This window comes from Tachypleus tridentatus, chromosome 8 (genome assembly GCF_004210375.1).
Source record: "Tachypleus tridentatus isolate NWPU-2018 chromosome 8, ASM421037v1, whole genome shotgun sequence".
In the NCBI taxonomy this organism is placed as follows: Eukaryota; Metazoa; Arthropoda; class Merostomata; order Xiphosura; family Limulidae; genus Tachypleus; species Tachypleus tridentatus.
In genome coordinates, this window is record NC_134832.1 from 103,761,212 (window position 1) to 103,786,798 (window position 25,587).

Sequence of the window (25,587 nt, forward strand, 5' to 3'; positions counted from 1 at the left end):
TATAAGCTTATATCTGTTACCTAATCATGAATTAATGCTATATTGTCCGCTAATGATAAGTAGATTTAGAGGTTATGGTTTGCATGAACTTATAAAGCCTAGTTTGCAAATCTGAACACAAATCCTGTATGTTATCGTGCCCACTTGCGCATCTAAGACTCACATCCAATGATATGTTTACAAGCAAGATAGAATCACACCAAAAAAACCTGTTCTGAAAACATACGGCAAGATGTCTCTTTTATGGCAAATGTTGTTAAATAGATCGACGCCCACGTCATCCAGACTGTTGGCGGCGTGTTTTTCATGTGCAGAAGATCATATAGAGGATCTCAAAAACTTTCAAACATGCATGCTGATATGGTTTAAAATATTGTTACAAGTGTTGTAACTAAGAATCTCACGCCTCTTTCAGTTGCACCAGCAGTTGTTCTGATAGACAACGCAATGCTGGAACAAAGGCATTAATTCGGAATTTGCTGTTTAAATATCGGCTGCACATGCTATTACTAGAAACCACCAACTTATGGGCTATTCACATTCTGGTGTTGGATTAGTACAGGCAATGGCAGAGAATTTTGATGCTAACGTATCGTTTCAAAATGGTCTGTGTTCTAAGCATGCACATGCAATACTGCTAACTGAAGCTCAGTTGCATGTAGGTGAAGACAGAAATGAAACCAACGTAATTAGGCATATAAAGAAAGATGAAATGGAACATGATATTACACCTGATGTGCCTGTACAACTCTAAGCAGGACCCAAGAAACCTGATATGCCACTATGTAAAGTTACTTGTTCTTCCCTACACCTCAAAATCCTTGTATAGTCACTTTGGACGCCATTTTTAATATGACGCTACACAATAAAAAATACAGTTAAACCAATTATTTTATAGAATTTCTCGACCTCAAAAACCTATTAGATCAAAAACGTCACTTCTATGCAGTGTGGGAACTGAGATATCTGCTTTCTAATTTATGGCAGCCATCTTGAACGCCATATTGAATAGCTCAATTTCTCTAAGGTTAGCATAGTGGTACCCGGCGTATTTGAATTTAGCACTTTCAAATTATATGAAATCAGTCATAAAACTTTTTCCAGTTCCTCTCACACTAGTATACTTTCTCCAGTCATCGTTATTATAACAATATCTAGTGTATCATGTTACTTAATTAAATTTATATATCTTAAGTTCATATGAATATCTTTTGCTTCGCTATTGATATTATTTATTTTACTGAGGTATATTCGCGTGTAATCAAATAGAATTATTATATTAAAAATCAACTCATTTTTATCGTTATACATACCTGCGCTTCTTTAGGAAAAAATAGTTATTTTTTCATAATTTCCATAAACATTTATGTACTTCATTTCCGCTGTAATACTAATATTGTTTGTATTATATTGGAACATTACAAAATTAACCTTAGAATGTATTTCATTCAAAAACCGTAACAAACTAGTAAAAACAAAGAAAAACTGTTTTATGTGATTTTTTTATGTCTAGTGCAAAAATAAATGAGTCATTGATCGATGGCTCTCAAATTTAAAGAGCAGAAACTTAGAAACGTATTTTTTTAAAATTCTCTACAGTAATTATAGCTTGTTTTGTATAAAAACCGTGAAGTCCTCAGAGGAGTGCCCGCTAGGAGGCGACCATTTTCATTGCTATAGCAACGACCGTACTCTGTGATCGGTTATCATAGAAGAGACCTACAGTAAATGTGTTTGGAAACGTAGATGCCAGACGACCCAAGAGGCAACCAGGAAAGAGCAGCTGGTTAGAAATCTGTTGGTGGTTTATTCGAGCTACTGTAGAACAACCGATATAAGAATTCTCACGACCTTCTCTACTTTCCTCGTCTTCACGGTAAGAAAACGTGATCTAGTTGATTTAGAATACACGACTACTTCTTATGGCCTCAGTAACGAATCTGTGTTTCTGTCTAAGAAAATAAATTATCGTCTGTAGTCTTGCATACTTTTCAAAACTATTCTTGCTCAATGTAGCCTTGAGTTACATTTATATGAATATTATTACTACAAGATCCTGAATCATGTTCCTAAAACTTTGTTACTACCGTAATTCTGGATTATATTTAATAAACAACCTTAATACAAAAACCAGGGATAATTATTTTAGCATTTTAACAACAAAATAACCCAGTTTACATTTCCAGAAGTTTGTTACTACATTGACTTCGAATTATATTTATAAAAAAAACTCTCATAACAAATGCTGAATTACCTTCTTTTTAGCATCTTTTCCATAACGAAGTCTGTTTCCTTATCTAGAACTTTGTTCCTAACGAAACTCGGGTTTTCATAATTGGTCACCCTTACCACTTTGAAGCCTTGTTGTCTTTCTTGAACATGACTTCTAAGAAATCCTGGGTTATCGGTTTTGGATATCAAGGGTCTCTGTTACACCTTGCAAAATGTTATAGTGATCAAGACCTTTAGTTTAACTTTCAAAGTGTCAAGAACTGTTTCTCAGCTATTCTTATCAACAGGTATTTAGTTACGCTCTGAGAGAAAAAAAAAAGTCTCTTGACCAAGTTATCTTTATAAAACAGTTTTGGTATCATAATTTTGTATTATATTTTGAAAATATCCATGGTATCACAATCTCGGATTATTTCTCTAAAATATTCTCGATATCACAATCTGATATTATTTATTTTAAAGATTATTAGTATAAGAGTGATATATTATTTCTCTGAAAAATTATTGGTATAACAATCCCGGGCTAACTTTATTGAAAGCTCCAAATGGCATGATTTTAATAAATCAATATTAAACACTCAGAATGTGTTCTCAAATATTCATTGTGTTATTAAAGAATAATCAAGGTACGAAAACGCGCTAATAGGTAACCTTATCTTTTACTGATATAACATTAACTTTTAATCATTTCAAATTTTATTAAGCTTGCTAAATATTTTATACAGTATATCTTAGCCTTAGTTTACCTCCAACTAAATAATCATGTTTCTTTTAGGTTATCAGTATTTTTAGTAGTTTCGCAGAAGTTAATTTTGTGGTTATTGTTAAACTCTTTTAACCTTTTACACTTATGAAATGTTTACGTAGAGCACATCACCGTCCATTCATTTAGTAGTCTTACAACTCTAGTAAACATGTTTATGTATATTGTTTTTCATTTAAGTGTATTGTCTAGCTACCTGAGTACTTTGTGTTAAACATATAAAAATTCCAAGTTAATAAAATCTCATATTTATGCTGAACATGATACCTATCTACTTATAGGCTTAATATTTGCGTAAAAATAACCACAACCTACCTATGTACTTAAAACCTCTTTTTCTACAATAGTACAACTCTTAGCCATTTAAGAATCTCTTTCTTTGTAATGATACAGCTCTTAGCTATTTAAGGGTCTTGTGTTCGTATAGCAATATCATATCTAAGTATTTAAAATTCTAATATGTTTTAATAATATAATACCAAACTATACGATAACTTTCGTGTTTATGTGGCAGTGTCACTTTTATCTACTTAAGGACTTCATGTTTACATAACAATAGCATATATAGGAATTTAAGGACCTCATGTTTGTATAATAATACACATACTAATTACCTAATAACCTCAAGATTGTATAGCAATACCGAAATACCTAAATACCTCATATTTAAACCTCAGTTATTTTACCTTTTTAACAGTTACAAAAGGAATTATTCTTCACAAATTATTTTTTCGTCGAATTAATTTTAGCCTAAGACAATTATCAGATGAGACATTTTCACTACAAAGGACCAACTCTCAGTTATTTAGGTTGCGACAGTAGAAATACAAAATGTCTACAACAATATCAAAGTACGTTTAAAAGAAAAAAGCACAGTATCACATGTAGTAATTATCAATGCCCCACAGTGTAGTATAATGAAAGGTAAAACAACAACAAAATGTTTAAGTTTGCTGGTATCAGAATCATTGTCTGTACAGTCAAATATAAATTTTTGTTCACATTGTCGAATGTTTAGTGAGCTAATAGGCTTAATCACAAGAATATCCAATGATCAGAAGATTGTACAACAGTACCGCGATGATACTAAACCGAATGGCCCGGCATGGCCAGGTGGTTAAGGCATTCGACTCGTAATCTGAAGGTCGAGGGTTCAAATCCCCATCACACCAAACATGCGTGCCCTTTCAACCGTGAGAGTGTTATAAAGTGACGATCAATACCACTATTCGTTTGTAAAAGAATAGCCCAACAGTTGGCGGTGGGTGTGATGAGTAGCTGCCTTCCCTCTAGTCTTACACTGCTAAATTAGGGAGGGTTGGCGCTGATATCCCTCGTGTAGCTTGCACGAAATTCAAAACAAACCAAAACTAAACCGAATAAATACTAAACCGACTACCTTTATATAATATATAAATATTTCATTCATCCCCCCTAACTTCGAACACAAACTAAAACAAAAAAATGAAAATATTTGGTACTTATTGCTTGGGAGACTCTTCTTCTGTGTCATATTACATACATTCTATTGCTGTTTTGCAAATACTAAATAATATTAGCTGACAGGACAATGTCTTTATTATCATTTTAATATAACTACCTTTTGTGGTTGATGTTAGATCTTTGTCTAACAGTGATCTTCACTTTAGTAACATGGCCAATGCTTCAAAGCTATTTAACTATAATAAGCGCATATAGTTTTAACTTTTGAGAGAGAAAACCTGTATTTAACGTTACTAAAACCATTCATTATTTATTGACACACTTATAAGTATTTTAATATCACTTGAAAAGTATCAGTTGTTCTGATTAAATAGCTAGAGTGTTTCAAATCATGTTTGTCGTCCTTCACGAAATAGAAACATTGAGTAGAATAAGTCATGTGAAAAGTATTGTATTCACGTAATACGATGTTACTTCACATAAATTCACGTATTTTGTGTGTTTTGTAAGTTACGTGATGTCAGAATATATCAAGATGCAATTGCACCACGTGACCAATGGACCCGACTGTGGTTGGCTAGAAAAAAAAGAAAACTTTTTCCTCATGATGGGTGATAGTTGAGTCTAGTATTTCACGAAATAAATGTTAGCAAAATATTAGCCAATTGCCTTAGACGTCTAAGCTCCAAGTCACGTGATATAAGCTCGTAATTTGACCGTTAGAATAGGAAGCTTGTTTGTCTTGTTCCCGTTCTAACTGGTATCGATTGAACATTGCAGACAATACGATGACTGGGAATAACTACATTTTATTAGTCTTGTTGTTAGGGTTGTTGTTTCTTATCTCACAGCTGGTGTGGCATTTAATGCTTTGACTAAACGAAAACGAATTCAAACTTTTTATAATATTCAGGAATACCTGTTGATTAAAATACAAGAAAAAGTAGCAACACAGTCAGATTCAAATATTTGGGTCTAAAACTTTCGACGAAACTATAATAACAACATGTTTATTTGACGACTTTAACACAATCAGTACAACTGTTTTCTGTCAAATGTTTAAAATTCAGGGACAAGGCTTAATAGAAAAGTTTCAATACACCGAGAAAGAAAATCTTCGAGTGGACATTTATAAATACAACTAAACGCGACTGGATAATTATATTCAAGTTATTACTTTCTGGTATAGGTGACTGAATGTACAATCGTTAACGCATTCAGGAACGTGTTAAATGTGAAATTTTTACATTAATAGTAACAGTTACAGATGGAAACACCTAGTTGGATTACTAACGTTAAGACAGTCAGGAAGACCTAGTTGAATTACTTAACATTAACACAGTCAGGAAGACCTAGTTGAATTATTAACGTTCCCACAGTCAGGAAGACCTAGATGACTAAACAAAATTAATACAATTTTGAACAAATGGTTGATTATAAAATATTTAGGATATACAGTAATATATGTTAACAGTACTTTCATTAGTACACCAGTAAAACTGGATAAATGTACAACTTATAATACAGCCAGTAACAACTGGATGACTGTACAGCTGTCCATAAAGTCAGATAATTGGTCTGTTTTGCAGCACTTGAATGTATAGTTTTAATACAATCACATATAACTGAGTGCATCTGATAATACAGCGACAGCCAACTGGATAACCAAGAAGCTGAAAAACATAGTTTCGTAGAATTAAACTGAAACAGTTTGTGGAAGCTACCGTAAGAGTGAGTAGACAATCTCATATCTGGTTACCCGAAAATCGGATAAATGTACAACTTATAATACAGCCAGTAACAACTGGATGACTGTACAGCTGTCCATAAAGTCAGATAATTGGTCTGTTTTGCAGCACTTGAATGTATAGTTTTAATACAATCACATATAACTGAGTGCATCTGATAATACAGCGACAGCCAACTGGATAACCAAGAAGCTGAAAAACATAGTTTCGTAGAATTAAACTGAAACAGTTTGTGGAAGCTACCGTAAGAGTGAGTAGACAATCTCATATCTGGTTACCCGAAAATCGGAATGTTCCAGAAACCAGTTATTCTGGTGAACACTCCATTAGCTTATACTCGGACCTTTTCTAGTTACTGATGGACTCTTCCGACTTGGAATTACTGAAAGCAGCACTAAAACTTACCGTAAATATTACTGTACAAATAGATAAATACATAGAACTAATAATTATATTAATTACCGACATAGCAGTTTTGTTTGGGAGCGCTGCGATCGTTGCATTATATGCAGTCTTTGGTTATACGTCCCTCTCTTTGTGGTAACTTGAATTTTTACCACTTTATACATCGTACAAATGTCCAAAAGCAAGCAGATAGTCCTGTCGCTGGTGGACATACCAAAAGGGAGTATATTTCAAAGAGTATTGGGAAAAAGACGGCAGTGAAGTACCAATGTTTATGGAAGAATAAAAAACATTGCATCAACTTGAGAACACTGATCCGAACAAAGTGTTGTTTGAGTGTATAAAGCTTCGTGGGAGAGAAATATTCCTTTACACGGTACTATGATCAAAGCAAAATCCAAAGCATTTCATGATGAATTAGGCCTAACAACCCTTGCGACTACTCATCAGGCTGGTTCATCGTTTTCAGATGAAACGTAATTAAAGACGGTTATCCTACAGACCCTGCTTTGCAAACGAGAAAAAAATAATTTGGTAAGTATATGACAATCATTATGTATATATTTCGTACGTTATTTATATCATCCGTACAAGCAAGATTCAACGACTCAAAAACCCCGGAAGATTCTAAAATCCGATGTAGTTCAGGTTCGAAGCATTCCGGATTTGGGATCGGGTCCTGTACCTTCTTTCATGGTTAATACAAATATATGTGTTAGGCTTAAGTAATGTTTATCGAATACACTTTGTACATAACTGCAGTATTGTAATTCTGTTTAGCATCCACAGGTATTTAAATCTAGGTAGCTTTATTAATTTGTTACTTAAAATGTTTAAAAATAGTTCCGTTTAAACGTTTTATTCAAGCATAAATGTCAAGCAACACTTCACCTGGAGGACCGCAGTTTCCCAACAATAAATGTGAGGAAGAAAATGGCTCTTACAGGAAGTATTTTTACCGTCTCTTTTCTGTATTAATACTTAGAAAGAATGTCTTCAGTTGATGAGTATAGTATTTTTAAATTATTAGTTGATAAAAACATAAACCAGGTAATGTATTAATAAAACTATTACATTTCAATTGCATTTTGTTTTTTTCGAAATAAGGAACTTAACTGTGAGTGTAAATAATGTGGTATAGTTTTTTAACAGATGTTTGCAAAGAAGTGATAAAACAACATATATTTCTTACAAATACCGATAGCATTTTCTGAACATAGAAAGAAGGACCAATCATTCATTTCAAACCAACTGTTGTCTACCAGTGGCACAGTGTTATGTCTGCAGACTCACACCACTAGAAATCAGATTTCGATCTCTGTTGTAGGTGGAGCACAGATAATCCCTTGTGTAACTTTAAGCTTAATTTTACGCAAACAAACAAACCAAATGCTTATCATCAGGCGGTATAGTGTTCAGATGTGTTGTTTGACCACTTTAAGTTCTTGTAACGTTTGTGTAAACACGTATTTTTGTACTGAAATGGATTTTCTAATATCATAATTTTTCATAAAAAAAACTGAAACCTATAGCAAATGTACATCTCTATTGTCTGGCTACTTTTTTACGTTTTTTCTTATATCTCTGCAACTCGTATTCTTGTTCTGAAATGGATATTTTATGATCACAGAAGGCGCTTCCAATTCTGGATGATAGAAACTTAAACCAATTCTAATGTTATATCCATTTTTTTAAAATCCACAGATAATCGTACATTGTGTAACTGTATATTTACTAATTAGTGATTCAAACTAGTTATCTTCTAGATAAAGCAAATTAGACCGTGTTCAGTTCCTGGCGGAATAAGATATATGAAAGTAAACTGTCCCAATATGTCATAATGTAACATTTTTTTCAAGAACATGTTAATTTAATAATGTAAAAATATAGCAGTAATAAAACGCGTAAGATCTCACACTTGTCATCAGATTTACATTTTGAAAATAAGCTAGAAAACAAGTCTTTACTCTCTAGATAATAAATTTTTTTTCTTATTATTTGCAACGTAGGGATTTGTTTTCCAATTTCATTGCCAGAAGTCTAATTCCCTCTAATGTAAATTCTGAAAAACAATTAAATATTCAAACTATAGCTCAATATCTGTCTTGTTTGTTCAGCAAACATGCACCCCTTTTCAGCCATGTAGCGTTATAATGTGGCGATCAATCCCACTATTCGTTAGTAAAAGAGTAGCCCAAAAGTTGGCGGTAGGTGACAGTGACTAGCTGCCTTTCCTCTAGTCTTTCACTGCTAAATGAGAGACGGTTAGCGCAGATAGCCCTCGTTTAGCTTCGCGCGAAATTCAAACCAAACAAACAACATCAACTACGCTACTATTAGGAGGAAATATTGTACCTGATCTCCAAGGTCCACACAGAGCACCTAAATATCGATAACTATAAACAGCGAACTCTACTATTCTAGGGGAGGGATCTTCAGGTAACATGAAGTAATACCGAAAAGGTTAATTCTTTAATGTTTTCTATAGCATAGCGTAGAATATTACTGTATAAATTCATTATTTTATATTATTTTTATTCTACATTCTGATTAGAGAAAAAAGCTTTAAAAAATGAAATTTTAAACTGTGAGCCATTACACGTCACAAAACAGCACGTGGACATTTTTTGTAAAACAAATTTAAGTTGAAAGTAGCATAAGTTACAATTCTGTTTACACTTGTATGACACACAAAAAACTGTTTTCGACTAACCAGTTGAAATGTGTGTTTTTTTCTCTACCTTTTCTACTATTTACCATATCTATAATCTCGAACCCTCGTGACCATCTTCTATGGTTAAACATTCTGCAATCTCCGAGTATATTAAACGCAATGATGTATCTAATATTTTATTACTTATCCAAGTATTCTAATCAAGAGATCCCTTAGAAAACATGTTTTTGTTTATTTTCAAAATGAAGAGATATATATAAAACTGTAATCAGAAATACAAACAAGTAAATAAGGTTATATGTGCATGGTCAGGCACGTCAGGTGTAAAATTTATTATTAGTAAGGATTAGCAATTTGTTATAATTAACAAAATAATCCCTTGATGAATGTCAGTGTCTTAACAGGACATATTCCTCTGATAAATGATCTGTTCTACTACAACTAGGGAATAAGTCCCATAATAATCAGGTTATTATTCTTGTTGTATCTCCTTCTACCAACGTGACACGCGGAGAGCACGATAGGGCACGTTTTAGTCGTGTAGTGGGTGACAGGAATACTTTATGAGACTAATACAATTAAAGTTGGAAATAGAACACAAAGAGTGGGCTAGCGTTAACGAAGATGGAAAACACAGACGTAACTGATTACATTTCTATGTGATTTTAAACAAACACGTCTATTTTTTTATAAAATAAGATTTTGTTTGTTTTTAATTTCGTGCAAAGCTTCACGAGGGCTATCTGCGCTAGCCGTCCCTAATTTAGAAGTGTAAGACTGGAGGTAAGGCGGCTAATTATCATCACCCACCGCCAATTCTTGGGCTACTCTTTTACCAACGAATAGTAGGATTGACCGTAACATTATAACACCCCCATGGCTGAAAGGGTGAGGATGTTTGATGCGACGGGGATTCGAATCCGCGTCCCTTAGCTTACGAGCCGATCGCCTTAACCACCTAGCCAAGCCGGGCCTATATGAAAGAAGATAGACTTTTCTAGGAAATAACACAAGTTTTCGGTTTTTGACTGAAAATAGCGTCGATTGTAGGCCCTGAGAATATAATTAATAAATATAATTGGTCTGAATAGAAGTTAAGTACGTAAAATGAGCCAGGCCAGTTAAAATATTGTAGAAATTAGTGTTCAATTATAAAGCTTAATTTTCGAAAAAGTTAGCCAACTTCCCTTGTTGCAATCCTAAATTTTCTGGGCTATGAGTTCACATAGTTCACATGTTGGAATTATTATTAACATGAGAGAAAAATTTGGATTGTAATAATTAGTACATTTTTTTTTTTTTTTTGCATGAGCAACATATGCTATTATATATAAACACCAGGTGGAGCCATCGATCCTTTTACACCAAATGGTGACTAACCGAAAAGAAATGCCAGGTTCTCTTAACAAAACTCGCAGAAAGCATGGCGCTGGAACAGCGATTTCAGCAAATGTTATCGATGTTCTTGTGATATGTATTCCATTGTGGATGTGTACGTTAAAAGGACACAAATATATTAACACGAAACTTACTTGATCGCGAATTCTGTGGTGTTACTAAGGTTCGATTCGTTTTTTAAACTATACGATGTTTACAATAAAAGTTCGGTTTGAGAACCATTGTTCGTTTCTTTCTTGACTTCCACATTTGTATTTGTTTGTTTGTTATGCTCTAACCGTATTGGTTTTATCAAGTGAGAATATAACTGTTTGCCCATTTGTTTGCTTTCAATATATGGCAGAATTACTACAAACTGGTATATATTCGTTACCGAAACAATCCAAACAGATTAATAAAAACAACAGTGGATTAAACAAATTTATTTAAACCATTCGAAAAATGTTCAAAATCATGTATATTTATGTAACTGTCAAGAACAAATGGTTTTTAGATAAGTTAAATGAATCTAAATTTGTGTGATTTTTTATTAATATTTAACCTTAGATATCTTATGTGTTTCTAAGTGATGGACAATTGATACAGTAACGCAACTTGTAGTCAAAGTACCAAACTCCAACATCTTGATAGTAATGGTTTTGCTCGAAATTCATAGTATCATGTAGACTATTAACTTTGCCAATTTAAGGCAGATTCCTTTTAGCACAAGTAACGCTATCTGGAAATTAGAGATATGTCTAGTCGATCCCCTATAGAAAGTAAACGCCACAACAGAATGTGCTTTCATGGATTGTTAGATATGATATACACGAACAACTTAAACAAATAATATTAACACAAGTCCCATTGTGGTGTGTTTATAAGATAAACTATACCTTTCCATGATTGTCATGGTTAACGGTCCATACGATCACCTAAGTCTAATTGTTAATTATCTATGATTTCTCTTGTTACTAGGTGCCGATTACTAACTAGTTTATATTTTTATGTTTCGGCTACTAATCTTCTGATGTGCTTTGGTCTCACCTAGATAATGCAGTGAAATTGCTGATCAAAATATCTATTGAAAGATAGGACTTTTACCCGTCATAAACTAAATTTGCCTACTTTTAACTGGTCCAACGTTTGGAAAGGATGCTACTTTTCAGATAAGTTGAAACCTTCAGACTCAGCTAATGACGCAGGATTTAAGGCATTACCCCAACCTTTCTTCATCTCATATCAGTTAGTTTTATTGGTAAATATCAGTCCTATACTGTCTTACTTTAATGAATTTTCATCTGGTTCATCTCATCCTCCTCAGTTTCTACAAAACTCTGTTTATGTCCAATTTTTTTCTACTTTTCCTCATTCTTTTTTTAGAATGAAAACATAGGCAAATAAAAGTATATTTCTTTAAAGAAAGTCATAAAACGTTTTTTTATTCACCAATGATCACTATAAAATGTCACTTTCAAATGTTTGAATATCCTGTTTCGTGGACAGAAACTATATTACTCTTACAACGTATATCAAAGCTTTAAGTTTAACTTTCTTTAAAATGACTTGACCAAGACTGGATGTGCAACAACATCCACATCTTATTCTCTGTCGTCAAGTCTCTTTCACACTTTTCTTTTAAAGTACTCACAATTGTTGGTGTGGGTTACGTCTTTTAATTCTTTTACTTCACATGATTTATGCCAAATAATAAAACATAAAAAACTGAGTTTAAAAAAAGGCTGAAGGTTAGGACAAGTTTGGAAGACTTGGAAAAGCCCATTCTTGTATGTTAAATGGTTCTTAATATTCTGCCAATCATTTCAAAAGGTCAACTGATTGTACTAACCATTTAATCAGACCATTTGGGGTAGCCATAACTGTCAGTAGCCTTATCATTCACGCGTAAAAGGTAAATGACTCTCAGCATGACAAACATTTTATAGGCTACTGATGTCCAACATACGTGACTCTCATTGTTGGATGTATGCAAGGCGGAAGACTTTCGAAACGTCGTCCCCTACACTTGTGTCTCCACAACAGGCAGTTGCTGTTCATTCTATATAAGTTTCATCAAGTTTTCCTGATTATCATTCAATTGTTACCAAAAGCTGACATCACAGTTGAGATGGACCTGGGGAATTTATTATATGTAAATAATAAACTTGAATTTTGAAGCTTGAATAGCTAAACCTTCAACACCAACCTCAATGAATGAAGAAGGGACAGGCCAGAGCCAACTGTTATTTTCATTCTGACATCCAGCTTACTGTATTATGTTGTATTGCTGTTTTATTATATTTGCTTCTGCCAATTTTATTATTTTCACTGTCAAGCTTTTGTCCTTTTCTTAAAGGGGTATTTTGATTCGTTTGTATATTTTTATATTATTTCTGAACTCAACTGTGATTGCATGTATATATATATATACAAGTTTAAATACTATTTATAACTGTTTGTGTTATGTCTTATATTTCTGTGATTTCGTAACTCATAGAAATTATGTGTAATTTGGTGCTAAGATTTAGCTTAAAATCTAATTCAAAGATAAAACAAAGAATAAATGAAATGAAAAGAAAAGAAAAGTTGTAGTATGCTTACATCATAAACTGTATATTTTTACACTTGTATTCTTCAAACCTTCTGTTCTATGGACTTAGATTAAGTTGTGTGTTTATACTCTTCTAACATTAAATACAACTGATTATACACTTTACAGCTAGCATATTGTAGTTTCAGAAATTACTCTTTAATTTGTAATTTATAAACTAACAAGACAAAATAAAGTCGTTATACAGAGCTACGGAAGCTGTATTAAATTCATTTTGGAGACTCACCATAGTCCACGTCACTACATCCGGTCATGCTTTGATTATCGTGCAACAACTCTGCAACATAGTTTCTATTTCAAAAGGGCCCGATGTTGTTTCTTTTAGAATAATTTTCATAATATTATTTTAAAATGTTTTGAATATTCGTTTTTGTAGAGGTAAATTTCGTCTTAATTTATGGAAAAAATTATATATTCCATGTCACTTCTCTTGTACTATCTTATATATTTGTATATATATTACCTTCCCTTTCTTTCTTTCTTTTTTCTTAGGATGGTTTAAATAATCCTTTGTTTTTCTTATAGTTGAGGCCCAGCATGGCCAGGACGTTAAGGCACTTGACTCGTAATCTGAGGGTCGCGGTTTTGAATCCCTATCCGACCAACTATGTTCGCCCTTTCAGCCGTGGGGGGCGTTATAATATGACGGTCAATCCAATATTCGTTGATAAAAGAGTAGCCCAAGAGTTGGCGGTGGATGATGCTGACTGGCTGCCTTCCTTCTAGTCTTACACTGCAAAATTAGGGACGGCTAACGCAGATAGCCCTAGTGTAGCTTTGCGCGAAATTCAAAATAAACCAAACCAAACATAACTAACGGTTTCTATCTTCTCGCCTCCTGGTGGTTCAGCAAAAGTCTAAGGGCTTACTACGCTGAAAATCAGGTTACAATATGTGCTGTTAACAACAAACAAATCTAACTGTCTAAAACGAAATAATCGAACTAGCATGTAATTGTGCAGGACGTTAGAGACACTTCTTGTATTTACATCTTATGTAATGAAATTCGTCGTATTGCCGAAGAACAACTTTAACTCCCATATTCAGTGTACTAACAACTCGTCTCTGTTCTTGTAAACTTGAGAAAATATTTTTTGTTTGGTTTTCGCAAATTCTGACAGTTCTCACAGACTGAATAATACATAACAAAATAACATAGTTTAATTGCATCTAGTTACAATATCGCAGCATCTTCGCTTTGCGTGTGACAATGTAACAGTTCTGTTACTGCAACGCAAATTCACGCTCGACACGTTGACATCAACACCTCTTTTCACTTTATGTATGAAAATAATAATAAAAAAGTGCCACTTTACATTGTGCATGAAAACAATATTGTGATTGTGTCTGCTCACTTTACACTTAGGCCTTGACTCGTAATCTGAGGGTCACGGGTTCGAATCACCGTTGCACCAAACATGCTCGCCCTTTCCGCCGTGGGGACGTTATAATGTTACGATCAATCCAACTATTCGTTGGTAAAAGAGTAGCCCAAAAGTTGGCGGTGAGCGGTGATGACTTGCTGCCCTCTAGTCTTAAACTGCAAAATTAGGGATAGCTAACGCAGATAGCCCTTGAGTAGGTTTGCGCGAAATTCAAAAATAAAAAACTTCACACTTAACATATTGTTACAACTGTGTTTTTCAAGTTGCACATGAAACCTATATTGGTCCTGTATCCGTTCATTTCACACTTAAATGAAATATTGTTACAGCTGGGTCTCTTCGCTCTATATGTGGAAACAATATAATAAAGTGTCACATCACTTTTGAAAACAATATTGTAACTGGGTTTACTTCACACCTAATATTGTCACAATCGCATTTGCAACAAACGTAAAACCATCTCTCTATCACATAAGTTCTGTTATTTCAGTTGTTTCACACTTGACAAACCAAAGTGAACTATCCGTTTGATGCTAAAAATAAAACTAATAATATATCTTTATCTTATACCTGACCTTATCTCAACTCGGTTTTGTTTTTCACTAAGGTTCGAGAGTATTTTAATCGTACATTTCTTTGTACACTCACACAGGTGTTTGTTTGTCTTTCGTAAATAATAACTTGTTTGGATCTGCGCTGGTCATTTAGGTGGAAGAAATCAGATTTCCACCAACTCATTTTCTTTCAGCCCTTACTAGTGCCTGTCGTTTGGCATTCAGAAGAGAAAGAGCATGTGAATAGTGTATGCGTGCAGTAGATAACAAATGTTATGCTAAGAATCTTTCGTAAATATCATGATAACATTTTCGCCAACATCTGCTTTAAACCCACGAGATGTATGTTAAAGGTTTGGGCGAAAAAGTGTTAAACTCAGTATATTATTGATCAAAAACTTATAACAGTACCGCATGCTTAAAATGCATGTTTTAATAATCTGTTATCCAGTTATATAATATTTTTTAGTATTCAGAAATTTGTTTCCTCTCGTATCTAAAGATAGAACACTGAATATAAATTTAACTACCGTAAGTTTCATTATTTATTCATACATGTAGATAGAGATTATATGCACTTCTGTAGCAACGTATGATGTGAGAGTGAATGTAGGTAATTATATGCGTCACTGTAGTTTTATATTATGTCTCATTCTATATCGTTCAGTAGTTTTAACAAATGTACATTTGGATTGTAATGTGAATATAGCATTATTAGTACTATTATTTATGTGTAATATAGAGGGCTCGGCATAGCCAGGTGGATAAGGCACCAGGCTTGTAATCTGAGAGTCGCGGGTTTGAATCCCTGCCACACCAAACATGCTCGTTCTTTCAGCCGTGGTAGCGTTATAACGTTACAGTCAATCCTACTATTCGTTGGTAAAAGAGTAGCCCACGAGTCGGCGGTGGGTGGTGATGACTAGATGCCTTTCCTCTAGTCTTACACTGCAAAATTAGGGACAGTTAGTGCAGATAGCCCTCGTGTAGCTTTGCGCGAAATTAAAAACAAATCATTGTAATATAGAGTATTCATTATACATTTGTGTCCAAAAAAAACCTAATTTTTATATAAAAATCTCCAAGAATACGATACGCAGTTGACCAAACACTTAAAAGTGTCTTTCTTGCTGTGTATGCCTCTCCCTCTGTTATATTCAAATATAGTTTATAACTATAAAAAGTACTCGTTTAATCAATATTTTATCACCACCTAATCACACCCTTAAAGGCGGATTGACTTGGCTTAAACCATTATCTCATACTTTCACAATGAGACAATCACTGCCCACTTGTTTTGAATCACCAACAGTGTTCATTAGATTTAATTATTTTCAGGAAATGATCAGTAAAACGTCAACATCATCTACAAATTTTGTAAGTTTCAGCATGGATAAAACTTTAAATCTATTAAATTTTTTAAAGTAAAACAAGCACAAGTTATCACTTTTCTAATAAAAAAAACTAACGGTTATTGTGTTGGAAACCTTAATATTTCTATGGATAAAGTTTACAAAACGTTAAGGTGTTTTTTTTAGCACAAAACCACACAAAAGGTATTGAAACCCGCAGACATAGCACTGTGCTACTAGGTGGCGCAGAACGTTAAGACAATTTGCTTCAAATGAGAGTTTAAAGTATGGTAATAGAATTGTACTTTTAACCCCAAATACACATATGGAATCATTTTAACATCAAATCCTCAGAAGTATAAGATATGCATAGAGTAAGATTTTGCATCGGAGATATATGAATGGAGTTAGAACAAAATGACCTTCAAAAAGTCGCAACACTGAAAATCGTAATTTTGCTTGAGATCAGCGTCAAGCGTCTAAACATTATATGACTTGGAAGACCGAATAGAACAATTATTAAATTAAGAATTTAGAAAACTGCTTTCCAAAGTGGGTGTCGCAACACCTTGAGGTGCTATCTCGTGCCAAGAAGATTGTGGCCAACTGGCCATGTTTTCGAAAATTGCACAAAATGTTTAAGTTTTTATTAAATCTCTTACAAAAGTTCATAATATGAAGTTTTTGTTTTTTTATTTGCTCCCAGATGTGCCACGCAAAAAAATATCTAATGTTTTATATTTTTTTCTGGGCAAGCAACAGGAAAAAGGTTCGCCAACACAGCCTTGTGTAGAGGCAGGTAGCAAAGGGAGCCCCGATGCGCCAGTTTATACTCGTCTTGGGAATTATTTTTGGTATGTACATACTGTATCGTCATCAATAAAAGTTATGAGAGCACTGCTCTAAGGGAGTATACAAACGACTTCGAAGAACAAATGGAACAGTTATTACATGAAGACTCTACGAAATTATACAACTTGGAAGAACAAATGGAACAATTATTACATGAACTCTATGAAAGTATACAACTTGGAAGAACAAATGGAACAATTATTACATGAACTCTATGAAAGTATACAACTTGGAAGAACAAATGGAACAATTATTACATGAAGACTATGAAAGTATACAACTTGGAAGAACAAATGGAACAATTATTACATGAAGACTATGAAAGTATACAACTTGGAAGAACAAATGGAACAATTATTACATGAAGACTCTACGGGAGTTTTTTACGCAGAACTATGATCAGGAGGGGTTAAAACAAAAGTAAGTATAACAAAGAAACATGGCAGTGTATTTATAACAATGTAGAAAGATTTTCCTGGTATAGAAATGGGACATATTGCAAAGAATTATGGTATTATGAAGAAGCACATACAACATATTGCCCACGCAATATCCAACAAATGAATGCAATAGTGTTGGTTTTGAATTTTAGCAAGTTAATGATATAAAATTGGTTTTCTTACTGCGTAAAGGATATTTGGAAGAAAAGGAAAGCGACAGATATCAAAATCATGAAAAGGCCAGCTCAAGCTCCCGAAGCTAATAAACTTCAGTATTTTTGGCCCCAGTTGAAAAGTAATACTAAAGAATAAAATCCAACTAACTTTTCAACATCCTGAGAGATTGAAATTTAACATAGAAGAGTTTATTGTCTTAACATTGTCCTAGCATGCGAATTTAATCGATGTAATCATTCGGTTAGAGGGAGAATTGCTATGTATTGATTATTCTCACGTGTTATGCCCTGATATAAACTTTTTGTGTTTATTATTTTAATATTGGGCATACAAGTAACTTGTCAAACCCAAACGATGTTTTTATTTTATAACCATTGACGAAAGAAAACTTGAGCAATGATATCTTAAACTCAGACTTTTAATCAGCAATGTGTTTCTTCACAATGGTCACACCTGCCACTGTAACAACAACAAATAGCCCAGATATATTCAACAAATACTATTAGTAACAATAATAAAAAACGTGTTATCTTTACATCATGATATATGGGTGAAGAACACGTAACCTGGTTAATTGTAATAATTTCTTTGCTGTATCCAATATGTCATTAACATTATTGCGGAAACAGCAGACTATTAAATAACATGGTTACTGCGTTTATTTAATTCAGAATAATTTTCATGAACCTTTTTGTCAGAGTCAGCTATTAATTGGTAACGAACTGGTAAATTTATAGGTGTGTCTTTAAACCGTTTTATTTTTAGTTTTCTAGCTTGAAAGGTGAACAACTTAAAACAGAGAATACTAACGTTCCACTTTTCTATTACGTCCAGAAATGCAATACTGTCCGCCATTTTGGAAAATATTCTTTAATTGAAACAGACTTGTACTTTATAAGCCAAACTATCACTTTTAATGACTAAGTGTAATATCTACATCACAGATATATACTTAAACACACACACACGTATTGAATATTATAAGACACTTATAAAATGTCAAGCAAAAATTAAAGGGGAAAATAAAAATAATTTTTAAATGAGTGGTTAGAGACATCTTTTTGTATGACTTTGGTTCCCAATAGTTTGTTATATTTATAGTCTCAATTTTTTTTCTGGAACTGTGAGCATAGAATACTTAAGTAATAATTAGAAAGAACTTGTTTATAGTGAAGCACAAAGCTACACAATGAGCTATCTGTGCTTTGCTCATCACAGATAACATAGCATCGTAAGTTTGCAGACATGCCGCTGTGCCAGTACATCTGTGGAAGCATTAAAAAAAAATCTACAAACTTTGTCATTCATTCGATCATTAATCAGTTTCAAAAGAACCTTAAAAGTGATTCCTTTCTTTTTATCTCGATAGGACAGCGGTAAGTCTGCGGAATTTCAAAGCCAGAAATCGGATTTCGATACCTGTGGTGGGCAGGGCACAGATAGCTAATCGCGTAACTTTATGTTTAATAACAAACAAACTTTCTCTTTCTGTATTAATGAACCATTAAACGCTACTTGTTAAAAAGTTGAGTTTAGTGAGAGCTCAAGCGTAAAAATAACGAAAATTAATGTTGTTTTTTCTCCTGAGACTTGCCCTTCATTAATGTTATTATTGTTCAGGGAAATCTCTTTATTCTGCATTTTATCAGACCGACGTGTCTACAAACCCATAAAGTAAACCAGTTTTAAAAAGTCAACATGACTGAGGGATCGTCATATTAATGTCAGCATTAAAGTTGCCCTGATGGACTTACTTCTTCATCCAAATAGTATAATCCTGTTAAATTAGGCCTAGTCATTAATTAATTTGTAAAATGGATGGATCTAACTAAAGGACTATCTATTTATTGTTTGATTTATAACTGAAAGCTACACAATAGTAACCACATTGGTTTCCTCAGCACTTTCCTTACCACAAATCAAAGGGACTATCTTAAAAATGCTGTTCCAGTAGATTGCATCTTCAATTCAGTATCAAAGTGATTACAAAGTAGCAAATCTGATGCTAGTCAGCTTTAGAGCTGGCGTGAAAAGGTATATTTTGAAAATCGGGTGGTGAATTTTAATTCAATTTGGTTTAACACGTATAACTGTAGTCAAGCAGTTCTAAGCAGTTAGACACCTCTTGCAAAATAAAAAGAAGCAGCAGCTTTTATTGGCATTATTTTTTTTCAAAATTTTAATTTTATTTATGATAAAAGAAAGTGTCTGGTTTGATTTCACGGTATGATACTCAAAAACCTATTACGAAACATTGCATTAAAGAAAACGATAAAAATTAACTCCTTGTAAAATGTGTAAATGTTTATGGTACTTGTAAATACATTTAATATCCCTTTTATTAATTTTCAAGAAAAAAATTTTTTATACAGAATGTGTTTTCGTTTATTAGAAAATAATGTGCAGTGGTATTTATTACCAATACAGAAAACGTAATATTCATCTTCAGTAAATCGGATGTTCAAAAAGAAATTCTGAAACTTGCAGTTGATGGTTTTTAAGGTGTAGTTAAGATAGGTCGTCTTGCCGATACTCGTATCGAGCCTTAAGTCGATGTCAACTTCAGCTCTTGCGATGCAACTATGGCAACCAAAGTTGTTAGGGAGTAAACACAAATATTCAGGAAACTGGTTATAATTCTAACTTTCCAGAAATGCACAGATAACAGCATGTGGCGGTTTTTCCTTGGTTCGTCAAGGGTGAAATGATACAGGAAATGCTGAAGATGTGTGCAGGTAGAGATAAGGAAGAACTTCAACTTTCATCTGACTAAAGGCGCCCTCTACCGAAAGAGTTAGTAGGAATATAAAAATTTAACATGTAGAGCAAAGTATAAGGTGCGACACTTAAATCTAAACTAAAGCAATTGTTATGTTTTATTAAGCCAATAAAAAGGAAAGAATTAAACACGCTAGGTAATGAGAAGAATGTCAGTGGTAAAAACTACGCTTTACACTGTTTGTCTGTTCGTTGGTATTTAAATTTCGCGCAAAACTACATGAGGTCTATCTGCACTAGTCATCCTTCATTTAGTAGTGATATATTAGAGAGAAAGCAGCTAGTTAACTCTTGAACTACTCATTTATCAATAAATGATGGGATTTATCGTTACGTTATAACGCCCTCACAGCTAAAATGACAAGCATATTCAGTGACGGGAAGTCAAACCCGCGATTCGCAATATGCGAATGGAGCATCCTAACTTCCAAATGGATCCTTCATTCACATACTATAGAAAAAACGGTTTAAATCTCAAGATAGCTGAACCGTAACCATAACAAACATATATTTATATGGATTTAAACAATTTGTGCTACTGATTCTAAGGTTCCTAGAACTTACGTTACAGTAAAGGTCTTAGGGTCAAAATGAGCTCACATGCATAATACTCATTGTGATTGTGCTTACTTTTTAGTTTCTGGATTTTTCTGACATCTTCACGAGGACACACTGCACACTTGCAACGTTTCTTTTGCTCTAGATAAACTTTTGTAACTTTATTTGCTGTTTCTCTTGAAGTACAATTAATGAATATCCCTTATTTATATCTGCGGTCACCCCGTTTCTTTTCTTATCTCTCTCTCCTTTTTTTTTTCGTTTCTTGAGAATTAGAAGTTTCGTGAAAAATCCTGAACAATAATTTCCCGAGTGTCAGAGGCGCCACTTATAAAACTACTTTTATCTTTCATTGTGCTTTTATTTGCAGTGTTAAAGATAGGCACATTATCATTCCAGGTTTAGTTTCATTCTACTGTGGACATTTCAAAATCTCCTTTTCAGAGAAACGTTTCGTCACATTTTGCTCTTAATGCATTATAGAATAGAGAGCAAACTGAAATAATCATCGTATAAGCGCCAACATGTATAAGACACAATGATTTGTAAGCACAACGAAAAACATTTAACACATACTTCATGTTTCAACAGTTCTTTCGTCAGGTATTGACCGAACAAGAGAGACCGATGCTCTGTTTAAATGCGTAGTACGTATCAAGAATTTTTCATTTATGTACGATAATTAACCTTAACACTTATACAGAAAGTATCTTAACATATTGAAATGTTTCCATCCAGTGAACCACGCATAACATACTATTTTTTTTCCGGGCGACAGTCTCTTGCAGGCTTAATAACAGGTCATTCCCAGTTTTATATTTCCAACTTTCGTTTTTTTTCTGGCTGTAAATATGAAATAAAACTTGCATACTTTCCAACAAAAATGATAAACAAATCTACATGTTTTGAAAAATACAAGACTAACAGAGAAAATATCGAAGTTGCTTTGATAAACAGGCTAAACATTAAACGTTAGTAATTATGGGATCATTTATTAAGTTCGCATTTTAGATTTCCTGTAAAAGTTCTTGATATTATTGCTTCACTGAAATACAACTTCAAAAACTGTTTCTTAGCCTTATTTTAATGGTTGTTTTGTGAGATCGCTATAATTCACCCGTTCTAGGAAAAGACAAGAGTAAGGTGTGTTTGTAAATTCTATCAGTTTGTTGGACGATTACTACGTTGTGGATTTTTAAAATAACAGCTAGAAAGCTGTGGTCTGCGGTTTATATCCTGTAGGTGCGTTATAAGAGTGTTAACTCTTACTGTTCGATTACAATAGTTCAAGGGTTGGCAAAAGATACTTTTGAAAAACTGCTTTCCCTCAAGTATATCTGTTGTAAATGAGGGGTGGCTAACGCAGATGGTCCTTTTGTAACTTTATGCGAATATTGGGAAACAAACATATATATAGAAGGAATCATCCAATTGTTTTTATATATTTTAAAACCATAAAATAGGATAGCCTAAGTCATAGAAATTATACTGCCCTTCCGTAAACTCAATTAGTGGTCTATGATGAGGCGCACTTAAGTCATAGAAATAATACTGTCCTTCAGTGAACTCCATCTTTTGATTATGATGAGGCGCACTTAAGTCATATAAATAATAATGTCCTTCCGTGAAATTGATGAATAGACTATGATGAGACGTATTTAAGTCATAGAAATAATAATGTCCTTCCGTGAACTCTATCAATAAACTATGGTGAGGCGCACTTAAGTCACAGAAATGATACTGTCCTTCAGTGAACTTTATTAATAGACTATGATGAAGTACGTGGCCTAGCTGCTGGATAAAAAAGTTTCGAAGGAAAGTCGTTGAAGCTGTACAAGCTATAAGATACAGCTGGTGGACTTTATAAATAGTATTTTCTTACTTTCCATTCCTACCTTTTTCATTTCAATAGAGTTACTATATAGCTTGCATTTAAAGTTTCCGAGCTCAAGTTTCATTCTGATGGAATTCATGATCTTGGAAGAACTTCTATCATTTTCAAAAAATGGTTAAGGACAGACTCTTACGTATAATAAATTTTGCCAGTTTGTACAGAAGTCTTAAACATTGTAACAGCGAACTCCTAAGATAGAATAAACAGAAGTAGAAATTTTATCAGTCGTACGTTCGGTTGGGCGGCAAATGAATTTCTGTACATGTTATAAGACTGGAGTGGCGATAAAATATTTCATGTTTCATAAATCTGAACAGCTAGTACATACCTTTATCATCATAAGATGAGCTTCATACATTGTAAATTTTGACGAGAAGAACAAAGGTGGGTCCAGGAGGACTGACAAGGGGGTAAAATCCCAATACCTTTCCCTGTGTCAATCGAGGGGGAGGACTTAATGATACATGCCAGATTTGGTTGCAATCAGTCCACAAACGTTTTTCAACTAATCTCTTACCTATTATTTAAATATATCATAAAATTGAATGCCTATCAGATATCACATTCTACACTGTTTTTTTTTTTCTGTAATAAGGTTGAACGACTAGTGTACTTCCTTAAGAGTTTTTCTTTCATCAGATTATCAAGATAGCACAAAATCTAAAGATGATACTATTTATCTTATGTTTGTTTTATCAAAAGCAAGTTGTGCACCAAGGAATTATATTACCAGGTTCAACTTCTTCATCATCAGCCACTAAGAACAGTGGAGTTGAATGAAATAATCAAGTTCCACTTCTTCACCATCAGCTACTAAGAACAGTAAAACTGAGTGAGTTAACCAGGTTTCATTTCTTCACCATAAACCACGAAGAAAAGTAGAGTTGAACAAAATCAGATGTGCTTATAAATTGATGTTTGTAATACTTTACATTATAAAAATATGTTATACAAAAGTAATGCAAAGACGTTGGACTAGTATTTGTGACCTCTCTGGTCACTAGTGGGGAAAAAGTCCCCTGAAGCACAGATTGTCACCTTCAATTTCCGCGAGAAATAATCAACATATCCAGATAATCTGTGTCAGAATACTTTTCTTTTTCTCTGAGGTAATACCTGTTTTTCTGGAATATTAAATTTTATTTCTTTAATGCTGTATTTGTATTCATGTTGAGATTAGGTGTGACCTAATGATCTGTGTGCTCTGACTGTGAATCTCAGGATTCATCATTCGCAACTCGCTGGTTCTAAAACGCGTTCTGCACTTTGGGGCCGCAGATGCGCTGTAACATGACGGACAAATCCCATTATTCGATAAGAGTTGCTCAAGAACTGGCTGTGGTTAACTATGCACATATAGCCATGCGTAGCTTTACACGAAATTCTGAAACAAACAAACAAAGCTGTATTCGCTTTCTCTCTATCTCTCTCCTTATTCAGTAACTTCCTTAAGTATAACCATTTTTTAAAAGACTGGTTTGCACCAATGATGGAAATGACAGGGAAAACTTAGTAGACTCTATATATATATCCTAAAAATTATGAATATTTTTACTGGTGTTTTAATTTATGTGTTTTAACATAGTACCTTATTTTTTCTTACGGGTTCGGCATAGCCAGGTGATTAAGGCGTTCGACTCGTAATCTGAGGATCGTGGGTTCGAATCTCCGTCGCAGCAAACATGCACCCCTTTCAGCCGTAGGGACGTTATAATGTGACGGTCAATCCCACTATTCGTTGGTAAAAGAGTAGCCCAAGAGTTGGCGGTGAATGGTGATGAAGAGCTGCCTTTCCTCTAGTCTTAAACTGCTAAATTAGGGATGGCTAGTGCAGATAGCCCTCGTGTAGCTTTGCGCGAAATTTCAAATTTATTACATGAAGTAATAGTATCATGAAATATGTACCTGACAAGAGACATGAATTTCAATCACCTTTTACCTCTACATGTAAATAATATAAACATTTATTACATTAACTGTATAAACGTGAATATGAAGCCCATCTCTAGGTGTCACGGAAACTTATTGGAAGTAACTGCTTTTCTAACCTATACTTAATCATACAATTAAATAAGCTGTTACCGTGATGATGACCTGTAGGTTTTTGGTTTTTCACTAATAACAAATTTAATGTTCACCTTGTAATACATAATGTTTAACCTACAACTTAATTTAACAAATCAATAATGTGAAAACAGAAAAGCATAATAAGTCATTAATCACTTCTGCTAATGAAACGAACATTGAAGAATGAATCGGCTCGTGTCTTTTAAAATTACTGAGTTTTTTTCAAAGTTGGCAAAGTTCTTCGACTTTGCAAGAAATATTTTTAGCACGATTGTCA

The 25,587-nt window shown here is 33.6% G+C and overlaps 1 protein-coding gene across 3 annotated transcripts in view; it reads left to right on the forward strand.

The window, feature by feature from the left end:
• The first annotated feature begins 1,703 nt into the window (after positions 1–1,703).
• The window catches only part of LOC143223105 (solute carrier family 7 member 14-like), a 41,325-nt gene continuing 17,441 nt past the window's right edge, over positions 1,704–25,587 (forward strand). For 2 of the 3 annotated variants that reach the window (XM_076450555.1, XM_076450557.1), the window contains exon 1: positions 1,704–1,876. The gene's annotated coding sequence lies outside the window, so the exon portion shown is untranslated. Of the gene's footprint in view, positions 1,877–17,676; positions 17,817–25,587 lie in introns of those variants that run through there. The other variant, XM_076450556.1, reaches the window with a different exon arrangement.